This window comes from Xenopus laevis, chromosome 3S (assembly GCF_017654675.1).
Source record: "Xenopus laevis strain J_2021 chromosome 3S, Xenopus_laevis_v10.1, whole genome shotgun sequence".
Classification (NCBI taxonomy): domain Eukaryota; kingdom Metazoa; phylum Chordata; class Amphibia; order Anura; family Pipidae; genus Xenopus; species Xenopus laevis.
This window is the reverse complement of record NC_054376.1, coordinates 4,148,384-4,163,998: the sequence shown is the minus strand read 5'-3', so window position 1 is coordinate 4,163,998 and position 15,615 is coordinate 4,148,384. Positions and strand designations below refer to the sequence as shown.

The following is a 15,615-nucleotide window of genomic DNA, read 5'->3' as shown; positions in this document are numbered from 1 at the left end:
TGTGTGTTCTGGGGTATTATACATGGAATTGGTCCTGTATTTATCTGCTGTGTGTTCTGGGGTATTATACATGGAATTGGCCCTGTATTTATCTGCTGTGTGTTCTGGGTATTATACATGGAATTGGCACTGTATTTATCTGCTGTATGTTCTGGGGTATTATACATGGAATTGGCACTGTATTTATCTGCTGTGGGTTCTGGGGTATTATACATGGAATTGGCCCTGTATTTATCTGTTGTGTGTTCTGGGTATTATACATGGAATTGGCACTGTATTTATCTGCTGTGTGTTCTGGGGTATTATACATGGAATTGACACTGTATTTATCTGCTGTGTGTTCTGGGGTATTATACATGGAATTGGCACTGTATTTATCTGCTGTGTGTTCTGGGGTATTATACATGGAATTGGCACTGTATTTATCCTGCTGTGTGTTCTGGGGTATTATACATGGAATTGGTCCTGTATTTATCTACTGTGTGTTCTGGGGTATTATACATGGAATTGACCCTGTATTTATCCTGCTGTGTGTTCTGGGGTATTATACATGGAATTGGTCCTGTATTTATCTGCTGTGTGTTCTGGGGTATTATACATGGAATTGACCCTGTATTTATCCTGCTGTGTGTTCTGGGGTATTATACATGGAATTGGCACTGTATTTATCTGCTGTGGGTTCTGGGGTATTATACATGGAATTGGCACTGTATTTATCCTGCTGTGTGTTCTGGGGTATTATACATGGAATTGGCACTGTATTTATCTGCTGTGGGTTCTGGGGTATTATACATGGAATTGGCACTGTATTTATCTGCTGTGTGTTCTGGGGTATTATACATGGAATTGGCACTGTATTTATCTGCTGTGTGTTCTGGGGTATTATATATGGAATTGACCCTGTATTTATCCTGCCGTGTGTTTTGGGGTATTATAATGTAATTGTCACTGTATTTATCTGCTGTGTGTTTTGGGGTATTATATATGGAATTGGCACTGTATTTATCTGCTGTGTGTTCTGGGGTATTATACATGGAATTGGCACTGTATTTATCTGCTGTGTGTTCTGGGTATTATACATGGAATTGACACTGTATTTATCTGCTGTGTGTTCTGGGGTATTATACATGGAATTGGCACTGTATTTATCTGCTGTGTGTTCTGGGGTATAATACATGGAATTGACACTGTATTTATCTGCTGTGTGTTCTGGGTATTATACATGGAATTGGCACTGTATTTATCTGCTGTGTGTTCTGGGGTATAATACATGGAATTGGCACTGTATTTATCCTGCTGTGTGTTCTGGGGTATTATACATGGAATTGGCACTGTATTTATCCTGCTGTGTGTTCTGGGGTATTATACATGGAATTGACACTGTATTTATCTGCTGTGTGTTCTGGGGTATTATACATGGAATTGGCACTGTATTTATCTGCTGTGTGTTCTGGGGTATTATAATGTAATTGGCACTGTATTTATCCTGCTGTGTGTTTTGGGGTATTATACATATAAAATATATGTATATAATGTATAGTTCTTTGTGCTGTGGAGGCATTGGATATGGAATTGATGCTGTATTTTTCCTGCCATTTGAACTTTTGAGGTTATTATATATGAAACTGAAATTGCATTTATACTGCCATCTGTTCTGGGGGCATTTTATATGGAATTGGCACTGTATTTATCCTGCCTTGTGTTGTATGGGTATTTGATGAAATTGCCAGTGTTTGCTTCTCTGCCTTGCAGCTGAAGGAAGGTGTTTAAACCCTTCACAAATAATAGTATTAGATACATCAGAACATTATGTTTTGGAAACCTGAAACAGAAAAAGAAGTAATGCTGCCTGGATATGATGGATTCCCATTAGGAAAGGCAGCCACAATTTCCTCCTGCGATTATTAAATTACCTGCCGGTGAATGAACATCTATATCTGCTTTTACCTAATCAGAGTGGATTGAGTTCCTCTGTAAACATGTTCTCCTTTGTTTGAAATACCCACTAAATGTTCTACATCAAATTCAAGGCGATATTTTTTAATCAAGACACAATTGTATTTTATATCTTTTTGTTTCGGGTACAATTGTAAATCGGGGAATTCGCTAGCGGGAAATAATTACAGTTATTTCTTAAATGAGCCCGAATAAATGGAAGTCGTTTTTCACTGCCTATGAAGGCGGGCAGGACAGTAAGTACCTATAATGGCTCTAAGTGACTAAGAGATTTATGGGGGAGGTAGGTTGCTATGTGCTCACCTGGAGAAAGAGTAAATTATACTTGAAATTCTTTAGTATATTCAATGGTATTCTAGATACAATAGTATTCCGCGTATGATATTAAGTACAAGAGGGCTACGGATATAATGGAATTCTGAGTGCAGAATGAGATTCTGGGTACATGGGGATCTGGGTATGGTGGTTTCTAAGCAAAGGATAATTCTAGCCAGATCTAGGATTTCTGTAGGGTTCTCCAAGGTTCTACAGCAATGAAGACCCAACTGATGTCATGATTGGCTCACTCCAGTAGGCTTCACTGCCAAGTACTGCTGTGCCATCTACCAACTTCATATGCAGAACATCCGATAAACTTCCCCTTAGCTATAAGCCCAAGAAACAGAAAGGAGGGGCTTGTTTATACAGAGATCACTGGGACTGCTCATTGCAGGTGGTGAAAGAACTAAGTAACACAGGTTAAAAACATTCTGCCACCGTTTGCCTATTTGTTAAAATGCTGTGTGCTTTCTGTTGACTGATTAATGCTTTGTTGTTGCTTATTATTCCATTTAATTGCTCAATTAAATCTATTATCACAGATGTCTCCTGTAAACGGAAGAATCCTGAGACTGTCACAGACCCACTGCACCAAGTGAGACACCAGGGGAAAAATTTTGTGACAACTGCAGAAAACGCTAATGTCCCTCAAAAAATGGGTGTGGCCAGACTGATATGGCTACAGATCAATAAAAATCTATTATCTTAGATCTCTCCAGTAAATGGGAGGATTCTATGGCTGTCACACCACCCTTGAACCAAGTGAGACGCCAGGGGAAATAATTTGTGACAACAGTAGAAATTGCTAATGTCACTCAAAAAAGGGGTGTGGCCAACGTATATGGCTACTAATCATATAATAAACCTGAAGTAAGCTCCACCACGCAAGCAGGAAGTGATAAAAACGTTTGAATATCATGAAAGTGAACCCTTTTAACAAGGCAGCGCTGCTTATAATTACATATACAATTAATTAGAAACCAACAGGTTTTTCTTTATTTTTTGTCTAATGAAATGAATACACATTTATTCAAATGCCGGTACCTGGTGATGCCGATTTAAATCCAAAAACAGATGCTTTGATTTTAATGACTTCTTACTGTATATTCATGTTCTTAGCTGTCTCGACTATTCCATGATTACCGACATGCCTGCGTATAGGTATCAGTCCTCGCACAGGTAGGTGCCAATCAAGTGAGTCTGATGCATGCAAATTGAGGAGGATTATGTGCGAGGCACCCGAGGCTTCTGTCTTGGGTCCCGTCAGTAAGACGAGGCTGGTGAGACAGCTGTGACAGCACAGAAAGCAATGAGTCAGATATATTCTTGGCTCTTACTACTGCAGGGTAGTGGGCCAATGGAGAGACAGCCAGAATGGGCCCTGCACCCTGGATACAAGTGTAAGAGCAATAAAGAGCATTAATGCATGCCGCTTAGTGTTTATTATAACTATAGAGAAGGATGGAGGTGAAAGAATTTGGCATGAGACATGCAGGGGGGCCCCAAAGTTACTTGCTTCTCTCTGAACCTAGAACCGGACTGGTTAAGAGGGCCTGGGTGCAGAATGCAGAGGGGGTACAGGGTTCTGCTGCGGCCTGTGCCCATCTGGTGCTCCCTAACTTGCACTTCTGAATTATTCATCCAATGAGCCGACAAGTATAGAGCAGAAGGGGTGGCACCTTTGAGCCAAGCTAAAATAAATGAAGTCAGCTCTGTATTCATGGGTCTCTGCCATACGCTTTACATTACAGAGACCTGCTGCTATTTTCCATAAATAGGGCAGATTGTGCCAGTTTTTTGCACTTTTTATCCTCAGGGTTTTACTGGGCTGGAGGGACACCAGGGGAAAACCCGGCTCTGATGACCTGCACTGACCAAGACCTGTACCCCAACGAAAACAGGGTGCCTTTGCCGTGCTCCCCTTGATCACCGCTGATCATACCCACAAAGGACAGAAGTAAAGGATAATGCTCAAGGCGGGGTATGGTTGTGGCATTGGCTACTGCTTGGTGGGTCCCTGAGTTGGCAGTCCCGGTGGGCCCTGAACCTAGACCTCTAGGCTCTAACCATCCCTTATTTATATAATTGGCATCATGTACATGGAAGTCAGGTGGTATGAATGAATAAGCGAGTGCCCATGCAAGTCCTGGGGTAGGTCCTAGGGTTCCCACATTTCCGGTAACTCCTGGTGGGGGGGACAGGGATATGACAATGGGGCGGGGTGATGACGTAGCCGGGCTGGCCAATGAAGTATCTGGGCAGGTCGCTGATGCTGGGGGCAGTGCCGACTGACACGTCAATCTCAAGGAATCCTGCCCGGTTTTCCTGATTTGGAAAACCGGGCAGCAGTTTTGGCATGTACAGCCCTTGAAAAAACCTGGGCTTTGAGGGTTAAAACCAGACAGGTGGCAGCCCTAGAAGGTCGGCAGCGCAAATTTTGCTCTTAGGTCCCTCAATCTTTAGTTAGGTCACTGGAAAACCCATCTATTAATAATGTGCATCAGTAGGGAGCCCCAAAATGGTTTTAATACTGCAACCCAATCCCAGGGCAGCCACTGAATCAGCTACGCCTATTGTTGGTCTGTACAGCTAAGAGGGATATTATAGTTCAGCATTGACAGACACTCGTATGATAAACGACGGGAGGGGTAACATTTGTCCGGAGACGTATTCTTTAAATCACCCAAGTTCCACTCTAATAAAGTGGAGAACTTTCTATACCTGACACTGGCAATGATTAAATTCCTATTTGATGGGAACACTTTGCGGTTGTATTTACTCGCCTGCGCTTGGTTTGTGTCCATATTTAGACTTTCTGTGCCAAATAAACACTAAATATATGATATAGTGGCAGCTTTAGGAACTCAATGGCTCTTGTGTTGCTTGTAAATTCATATATTGGCCCAACTCCAGGACAGGCAATGAAGCGATCACGCACATCACTGTGACAAATTGCCAAGGGCTTTTTTTTTAACTAAAATAAACTGTAATGAACTTAACTAAACTTAAACTCACAGCATCAGGAGGAGCAAAGGAGGGATTTTATAGGAAGAGGTATTAGTGCCCCACAAAGCAGCTGTTATAGGTAGGCGGAGGATGGGAAGGAAAGGAATAACAGGGCAAGTTGGTAACAGCAGGGCAAGGTAGTGACAAAAGGGCCAGATTGCAGAAGGAACAGTAGGACAAGATGGAGAAAGTAGGACAAGATGGAAACAGTAGGACAATATGAAGACAGTAGGACAAGATGGAGAAAGTAGGGCAAGGTGGAAACAGTAAGACAAGATGGAGACAGTAGGACAAGATGGTGACTGTAGGGCAGGATGAGGACAGTAGGGCAAGATGGAGACAATAGGACAGGATAGAGACAGTAGGACAAGCTGGAGACAGTAGGACAGGATGGAGACAGTAGGATAAGCTGTAGACAGTAGGGCAAGATGGAAACAGTAGGGCAAGATGAAGACAATAGGAGAGGATGGAGACAATAGGACAAGATGGTGACTGTAGGGCATGATGGGGACAGTAGGGCAAGATGGAGACAGTAGGGCAAGATGAAGACAATAGGACAAGATGGTGACTGTAGGGCAGGATGGGGACAGTAGGGCAAGATGGAGACAGTAGGGCATGATGGAGACAATAGGACAAGATGGAGACAGTAGGGCAAGATGGAGACAATAGGAAAGGATGGAGACAGTAGGACAAGATGGTGACTGTAGGGCAGGATGGGGACAGTAGGGCAAGATGGAGACAGTAGGGCATGATGGAGACAATAGGACAAGATGGAGACAGTAGGGCAAGATGGAGACAATAGGAAAGGATGGAGACAGTAGGGCAAGATGGAGACAGTAGAACAAGATGGAGACAATAGGACTAGATGGTGACTATAGGGCAGGATGGAGACAGTAGGGCAAGATGGTGACTGTAGGGCAAGACGGAGACAATAGGTCAGGATGGAGACAATAAGGCAAGATGGTGACTGTAGGGCAAGATGGAGACAGTAGGACAAGACTATGACTATAGGACAAGAATGAGACAGTAAGGCACATTGGAGACAGTAGGACAAGATGGAGACTATTAGACAAGATGGAGACAGTAGGGGAAGATGGAGACAGTAGGGCAAGATAAATGCTCTAAGCTGTCCAGCAGCTTTCAATACTTTCTAATTCATCTTAAGTTGCCCTTTAATGCAGGAAATGTCGCTCATGATCTAGAAACACATTTCTCGTATTACTTTACCCTCAGTCGTTATTTCCCGGTTTGTTACGGAGACATTTTGTCTTGTCACAATGGAAATGAAAGAATAAATCCTTATCAGTCGTCATGACAATCAACCCATCGCCCCTCAAACACGGAGACGGAATCTGGTGATTTTGTTTTTTTTGGAGAGGGTTTGGGAAAGACTTTCCCTGTAAAGTTCAGGTTGAAGGGTCACTGTAAAAATCCCAACTTTTTTAGGACGTGATAGAAAATTTTGCAACTTCCTCGATATCCATTTGTTCCTCGTACTGGTTCTGGCTAAACGCCATTGCAGTTGATAGCCGTGTCTGTCTGGTGTGGCTTCTGGCTCTTGAGCCCTCTCTAAGGGGCAAATTTACTAAGATGCGAAGTTGCGCCAGGCGCAACTTCGCCGCACTTCGCCAGGCGTAGTTTCGCCAGGGCTCCGCAAATTCACTAAAATCCGAAGTTGCGCACAGGGGTAGCGTAAGGTTGCGGAGTTGCGCTAGCGTTGATTCGCTATATAAAGCGAAGTTACGCTAGCGAAGGCTAATTTGCATACGGCGCGAAACCTTCAAATCAGCCAATAAAATTTTTATTTTGCCCTACACATGTGCCCACTGTCTAGGTAAGTTGCCATGAGTCAGGAAATGTAGGGGGGAGGAAGGGGAGCCCCAAAAATGTTTCGATCTTTTTCAGCCATCATGTAGAAAACACGCCAGCGTTTTTTTGGGACTTAGAAAAAAAATTGACTTTTTTTTAAACAATCCCTATCTACTCTATTGCGCTTCGCCAGGTCTGAGGTGGCGAAGGAAGTCTAGCGTAAAAGGTAGCGTTCAGTACACTGCGCAAGTTAGTGAATTTGCATAGTTTCGTCGCTAGCGAAAATTCGCCTGGCGTAAGGTTGCGAAGTAACACTAGCGGAACTATGCCAGCGTTCGTTAGTGAATTTGCGCAGTAGCGAAAATGCCAAACGCTAGCGAATTAACGCTAGCGTTCGGCGCTTCGCGGCTTAGTGAATTTGCCCCTTAATTGGCTGGCTTCTGCTACATTGTTTCAGCAGTCAGAACCCATAGTTTGGGGGAATATAAACAGCCAAGGAGACACTGCAGTGTGTGGGTGTCAGCACCAGGCAGTTGGGTGGCACTTGGTGGCAATGACTGAAGAACCACAAGTCTCTTATGAACATCAGGGCCACTGCCTGAGTCTGTATATTGACTATTGATAAACCTGCATTTTCCAGCCTTTATTCATCCATATTTATTGTTTATCATTTCCTCCCTCCCCTTTCCCGGCACTAAATTCTCTTTCCATGAAACCCATGCGGATCTTCTCAATTTATGAACAATAATAACGCTTCGCATAATAATTAATGTAATGTTTTCTCTCCGCTACCAGGCGTGAGTAATGACACCAGCCAGAATTCCTCAAACTGTCATTCCTCTTCTCGCTTTAGGGGAAGTATCACCGAGGAATGAGGTAAAAGAAGCTAAAGTACCAAGTGAGATGTAACTGTCTCGAGCAAGAAGCTGGGTCCCCGCCGTCCCAATTCCAACCGTCTCGAAGAGTTATTTTTATCTCGTCGTGTAAGGAGTAGGCAGTCAGGTGTGACAGTTGCAATTGCAGCGGAGGCAGTCAGGGCCGGCACAGAGCTCCTTACACAACATACCCGAGGGCTTATGATAATCACATATTAAAAAGAGAGAAGCCTTTGGCCTCCTCCAGTGATACAAAGGGTAACTCTAGCACCAAAGGGACCCTAAAAGTGCACATCACCCACTTACTGAAGCAGCAGAACTGGCAGTTTGAGCGGATGGTGTCAGCTCTAGTTGTCATATCAGTACCAGGGAGAATAGAAGTGCTGGCTGGGGTCAACAGGGGTCCTTTAGAGATACCCCAAGTGTAAGTGTAAGAGAACTAAGAGAATCTACAAGTCACCCCCCCTGTTCACACCTTATGAATAGAGTGATCCAGCAGTTCTGTATTCATGGGGGGGGGACACATCCGTTTTGGATAACAGACTCCTGCAGTGAATTTTTAGAGGTGCAGAGTGCAAAGTGCACCCTATCTTGTATGTTTAAAATTAACCCCTAATATCAAGTTTTAACGTTTTTTTTTTAAAGGATAAGTAAACCTTTCAAATAAGTGAATGTAAAATTGATGAGAGTGCTATTTTAAGAACTTTTGTCATTTACATTCATTACTTATTTTCTTTTTATTCCAAGATATTAAGGGATACATGTGCTGTTAATATGAACGAATTTTGTTCCAACAGCGCCACCTGCTGGTCAGTTTCTGACCAGTCTGACCACCAAGTAGTCAAGGAAGTTGTCAGGAGAAAGAAAGAGGCTGATGTTCTTCTGCTTAGGAAAACAATTAGAAACCTTTCTCACATCTTTCCTAAGCAGAAGAACATCAGAGCAGCCTCTTTAGTACAGGGAATACCTATGCTGCCATAGTTTTATGGGATCTCTCTGTACAGACTATGAGCAAACTTAGGGGACTGTTCCTGCTGAATTGTGCTTAGTACAGGGAATACCTATGCTGCCATAGTTTTATGGGATCTCTCTGTACAGACTATGAGCAAACTTAGGGGACTGTTCCTGCTGAATTGTGCTTAGTACAGAGGAATACCTATGCTGCCATAGTTTTATGGGATCTCTCTGTACAGACTATGAGCAAACTTAGAGGCTGTTCCTGCTGAATTGTACTTAGTACAGGGGATACCTATGCTGTCATAGTTTTATGGGATCTCTCTGTACAGACTATGAGCAAACTTAGGCACTGTTCCTGCTGAATTGTGCTTAGTACAGGGGAATACCTATGTTGCCATAGTTTTATGGGATCTCTCTGTACAGACTATGAGCAAACTTAGGGGCTGTTCCTGCTGAATTGTGCTTAGTACAGGGAATACCTATGCTGCCATAGTTTTATGGGATCTCTCTGTACAGACTATGAGCAAACTTAGGGGCTGTTCCTGCTGAATTGTGCTTAGTACAGGGGAATACCTATGCTGTCATAGTTTTATGGGATCTCTCTGTACAGACTATGAGAAAACATAGTGGGCTGTTCCTGCTAAATTGTGCTTAGTACAGGGGCTTTATATGAAATAATTAATTCACTTTCCTGTGGCTCCAGCGTTATTAGGTATCCCTCTCTCCTGGCACTTGACTCATTGTCGGTACAGAACCTCTCGCTGCCTAAACTCCACCTTATCTTGCACTCATATAGTCTCACTAATAAACCTCTCTCTCCCTATGAGCGATGTCCTACATTTTTTTCATCACAACATTCGCTTTCTGAAAGCTCCGCGCAACTTTCCTGCACTGTGATAAAAAAAACGAAGGATAGAAAGCAATATAAATGTTAATGAGCGGCCGTGTCAGGTCTGAGAAGAACAGCCGCAATCCTGAGCTCAATCAGCAGAGATTAATATAGAACAGGCAGGGGTAGGATTAGGCTGAAATATCTTTCCAATTCCCTCATACTGTAGGGAATCAATATGGCAGCACCTACACATACGTATAAATACAAATATAAACAGAAAGAATGATCTGGGCACACCATGTGCAGAAAAGGGAGCCAAAATCACGGCACCTTGGGCACAAATGGGTGTATCACATGATGTCGCTGGAACAGCTCAAACGCTATTTTTTGTTATTATTGAGAACCTGACAGTGCAGACTCTCTGGGTGAACAGAAAAGTGATTCAATGGCGAGAAAGGAATAACCATTGTACGGTATCACAAAGGGACGGCTCTAAAAGGGATGGGTGCAAAGAACAATGGCGGTTCTTGGCCGCGCTCTCTTCTATGTCGATGAAAGAAATAGGGATGTAGCGAACGTCGGAAAAAAAGTTCGCGAACATATTCGCGAACTTGCGCAAAAACGCGAGCGGTTCGCGAACCCCATAGACTTCAATGGGAAGGCGAACTTTAACATCTAAAAAAAAAATTTCTGGCCAGAAAAATGATTTTAAAGTTGTTTAAAGGGTGCAACGACCTGGACAGTGGCATGCCAGAGGGGGATCAAGGGCAAAAATGTATCTGAAAAATCTGCCTGTGTGTGCTTGGAAGAGATAGTGTAGGGGGAGAGCTGTTAGTGATTTCAGGGACAGATGATAGTAAGTTTGCTGGCTAGTAATCTGCTTGATACTTGCTCTGTATTGGAGGGACAGAAGTCTGCAGGGATTTGAGGGACATTTTAGCTTAGGTAGCTTTGCTGGCTAGTAATCTACTGTTCTCTTTAAACAACTGCCATACGTTGACCTTGTAGGCATTGTTTGCCCAGTTTTTTTGGCCGCAGCCACTGAAGCACAGAGGCCAGAAAAAATATGCCATATAAATGCTGAAAATAGTAATTTTTTTGGTCGCAGCCACTGAAGCACAGTTGCCAGAAAAATTATGCCATATAAATGCTGAAAATATGCATTTTTTTGGTTGCAGCCACTGAAGCACAGAGGCCAGAAAAATTATGCCATATAAATGCTGAAAATATGCATTTTTTTGGTTGCAGCCACTGAAGCACAGAGGCCAGAAAAATTATGCCATATAAATGCTGAAAATATAAATTTTTTTGGTTGCAGCCACTGAAGCACAGAGGCCAGAAAAATTATGCCATATAAATGCTGAAAATATGCATTTTTTTGGTTGCAGCCACTGAAGCACAGAGGCCAGAAAAATTATGCCATATAAATGCAGAAAATATGCATTTTTTTGGACGCAGCCACTGAAGCACAGTTGCCAGAAAAAATATGCCATATAAATGCTGAAAATAGTCATTTTTTGCCATACGTTGACCTTGTAGACATTGTTTGCCCAGTTTTTTTGGTTGCAGCCACTGAAGCACAGAGGCCAGAAAAAATTAAACCAGTAGGGTTTGCACCCTAGTTTGTAACGGTGGCGGAGGGAGGAGGAGGACGCTAAAGGACAGCTGTGTGTGGAGTCATGAGGCTTGAAGAGAAGGACAGCTGCATAGAAGTCAGAACAAGTCTTCCGGCGTGCAGTAACCCTCCGAGATCCACCCCTCATTCATTTTAATAAAGGTCAGGTAATCGACACTTTTGTGACCTAGGCGAGTTCTCTTCTCAGTTACAATCCCTCCTGCTGCACTGAAGGTCCTTTCTGAGAGCACACTTGAGGCTGGGCAAGACAAGAGGTTCATGGCAAATTGTGACAGCTCTGGCCACAGATCAAGCCTGCGCACCAGTAGTCCAGGGGTTCATCGCTCCTCAGAGTGTCGATATCTGCAGTTAATGCCAGGTAGTCCGCTACCTGCCGGTCGAGGCGTTCTTTGAGGGTGGATCCAGAAGGGTTGTGGCGCTGCCTTGGACAGAAAAACATTTGCATGTCTGACGTTACAGACTGGCCAAAGGGCTTTGTCCTTGCAGGTGTGCTCGTGGCAGGATTACTGGCACCTCTGCCCCTGGAATGTTGATGAGTTCCTGAAGTGACATCACCCTTAAAAGCATTGTACAACATGTTTTGCAGGCTGGTTTGTAAATGCCGCATCTTTTCGGACTTGTGGTATGTTGGTAACATTTCTGACACTTTATGCTTGTACCGAGGGTCTAGTAGCGTTGCGACCCAGTACAGGTCCTTCTCCTTAAGCCTCTTGATACGGGGGTCCTTCAACAGGCATGACAGCATGAAAGACCCCATTCTCACAAGGTTGGATGCAGAGCTATCCATCTCCGCTTCCTCATTATCAAGGACTGCATCATCCACGGTCTCCTCCCCCCAGCCACGTACAAGACCAGGGGTCCCCAAAAGGTCACCACTAGCCCCCTGGGAAGCCTGCTCCTGTTGGTCCTCCTCCTCCTCCTCCACAAAGCCACCTTCCTCCTCTGACTCCACTTCTGGCACCTCTCCCTGCGTTGCAGCAGGTGCCTGGGTTCGTTCTGGTGATTCCGACCAGAAATCGTGCGCTTCCAGCTCCTCGTCACGCTGGTCTACAGCCTCATCTGTCACTCGTCGCACGGCACGCTCCAGGAAGAAAGCGAAGGGTATTAGGTCGCTGATGGTGCCTTCGGTGCGACTGACCATATTTGTCACCTCTTCAAAAGGTCGCATGAGCCTGCAGGCATCGCGCATAAGCACCCAGTAACGGGGGAAAAAAATCCCCAGCTGTGCAGATCCAGTCCTACCACCCAGTTCAAAAAGGTACTCGTTGACGGCCCTTTGTTGTTGCAGCAGACGTTCCAACATAAGGAGCGTTGAATTCCAGCGAGTCTGGCTGTCAGAAATCAAACGCCTGACTGGCATGTTGTAGCGCTGCTGAATGTCAGCAAGGCGTGCCATGGCTGTGTAGGAACGTCTGAAATGGGCCGACACCTTTCTGGACTGGGTGAGAACGTCCTGGAATCCTGGGTACTTGGAGACAAAACGTTGGACTACTAAATTTAACACATGTGCCATGCAGGGCACATGTGTTAAATTGCCTAGTCTCAACGCTGCCAACAGATTGCTTCCATTGTCACACACCACTTTTCCGATCTGCAGTTGGTGTGGGGTCAGCCACCGATCGGCCTGTGACTGCAGAGATGACAGGAGTACAGATCCGGTATGGTTTTTGCTTTCCAGGCACGTCATCCCCAAGACAGCGTGACAACGGCGTACCTGGCACGTCGAATAGCCTAGGGGGAGCTGGGGGTGCACAGGTGTGGAGGAGGAGAAGGAGGACCCAGCAGCAGAGTAAGAAGAAGACGAGGTAGAGAGCGATGGAGGAGTAGAGGTGGTGGCAGAACCGCGTGCAATCCGTGGCGGTGACACCAACTCCACTGTTGTTGTTGAGCTACCCATTCCCTGCTTCCCAGCCATTACCAAGTTCACCCAGTGGGCAGTGTAGGTGACATACCTGCCCTGACCATGCTTGGAGGACCATGCGTCAGTAGTCATATGGACCTTTGGCCCAACACTAAGTGACAGAGATGCGGTAACTTGGCTCTGCACATGTTGGTACAGGTGTGGTATTCCCTTTTTAGAAAAAAAATTGCGGCTGGGTACCTTCCACTGCGGTGTCCCAATTGCTACAAATTTGCGGAAGGCCTCAGAGTCCACCAGCTGGTATGGTAAAAGCTGGCGGGCTAAGAGTGCAGACAAGCCAGCTGTCAGACGCCGGGCAAGGGGGTGACAGTCAGACATTGGCTTCTTACGCTCAAACATGGCCTTCACAGAAACTTGGCTGGTGGCAGATGACTGGGAATGGGAACAGGTGGTCAAGGTGGAAGGCGGAGTGGAGGGTGGTTCAGACGGGTCAAGGAGAGCAGAGGTAGAGCAGTAAGATGCTGGACCAGAAGGAGTGTGGCTTTTAGTTTGCCTGTTGCCTTTGAGGTGTTGCTCCCAAAGTGCTTTGTGCTTGCCGCTCATGTGCCTTCGCATAGAAGTTGTACCTATGTGGCTGTTGGGCTTACCAAGGCTCAGTTTCTGACTGCACTCATTGCAAATTACAATGCTTTTGTCAGAGGCACACACATTAAAAAAATCCCACACTGCTGACTTTTTGGAAGTGTGCGATCTGGCGGTAACAGTAGAAGTTGGCGGCATTGGCGGCAATGGCGGGTGCGTTGGCCGGCTGAACACAGGTGCCGATACATGTTGTTGCCCTACTGATCCCTGCGGGCTGTCCTCCCTGCTTCTTCTAAGTCTTATTCTCCTACTGCCTCTCTGACTCTCCGTCTCTCCATCTGAACTACCCTCCTCTTGCTCTCTTCTACTAGGCACCCACAAAACATCAATCTCCTCATCATCATTCTCCTCAGATGCATCAATTTCTTCTGACACATCACAGAAGGAAGCAGCAGCGGGGACCTCCTCCTCATCACTCATTATGTCCATCTCTGTCGTGTTCTCTGCCAGAATTAAATCTGGTGTAAGGTCCTCATCTCCTTCATCTTCTTCTGGCAATAATGGTTGCGCATTACTCAGTTCAAGAAACTCATGGGAAAATAACTCCTCTGACCCCAGTGAAGAAGGGGCACCGGTGGTGGAGGAAGTGTTACGTGGGGTGGCCATAGCAGTGGAGGATGAGGAGGATGTTGTGGTAAAGTTAGAAACGGTAGAGGATGGGGTGTGCTGTGTAAGCCAGTCAACTACCTCTTCAGCATTTTGGGAGTTCAGGGTCATTGGCTTTTTAAAACTGGGCAATTTGCTAGGGCCACAGGATTGCATAGCAGCACGGCCCCTAGCACGGCCTCTGCGTGGCGGCCTGCCTTTGCCTGGCATTATTTTTTAAAAAACAACAACAACAACAAAAACTCAGTTGGTTTTTCTGGAAACGATAATACACACAGCTAGATGGCGGGTTGAAGAAAACAGTGTGCAAATAATGCCTACAAGGTCAACGTATACACTACTACAGCGGTGGATACGGATTACGTAAAATATATTATGGCTGCTTGAAAAAAGTCACTCCGGTGTTTTTTCTGGAGACGGTAATATTATGGATATTTAGACAGAATGTGAACAAGGTCACACAGCTAGATGGCAGGTTGAAGAAAACAGTGTGCAAATAATGCCTACAAGGTCAACGTATACACTACTACAGCGGTGGATACGGATTACGTAAAATATATTATGGCTGCTTGAAAAAAGTCACTCCGGTGTTTTTTCTGGAGACGGTAATATTATGGATATTTAGACAGAATGTGAACAAGGTCACACAGCTAGATGGCGGGTTGAAGAAAACACTGTGCAAATAATGCCTACAAGGTCAACGTATACACTACTACAGCGGTGGATACGGATTACGTAAAATATATTATGGCTGCTTGAAAAAAGTCACTCCGGTGTTTTTTCTGGAGACGGTAATATTATGGATATTTAGACAGAATGTGAACAAGGTCACACAGCTAGATGGCGGGTTGAAGAAAACAGTGTGCAAATAATGCCTACAAGGTCAACGTATACACTACTACAGCGGTGGATACGGATTACGTAAAATATATTATGGCTGCTTGAAAAAAGTCACTCCGGTGTTTTTTCTGGAGACGGTAATATTATGGATATTTAGACAGAATGTGAACAAGGTCACACAGCTAGATGGCGGGTTGAAGAAAACACTGTGCAAATAATGCCTACAAGGTCAACGTATACACTACTACAGCGGTGGATACGGATTACGTAAAATATA

General features: G+C 44.8%; 1 protein-coding gene across 2 annotated transcripts in view; it reads right to left on the bottom strand.

The window, feature by feature from the left end:
- The window catches only part of LOC108712551 (LARGE xylosyl- and glucuronyltransferase 1), a 190,200-nt gene that overhangs the window by 110,741 nt on the left and 63,844 nt on the right, over positions 1 to 15,615 (bottom strand). The window lies entirely within an intron of this gene.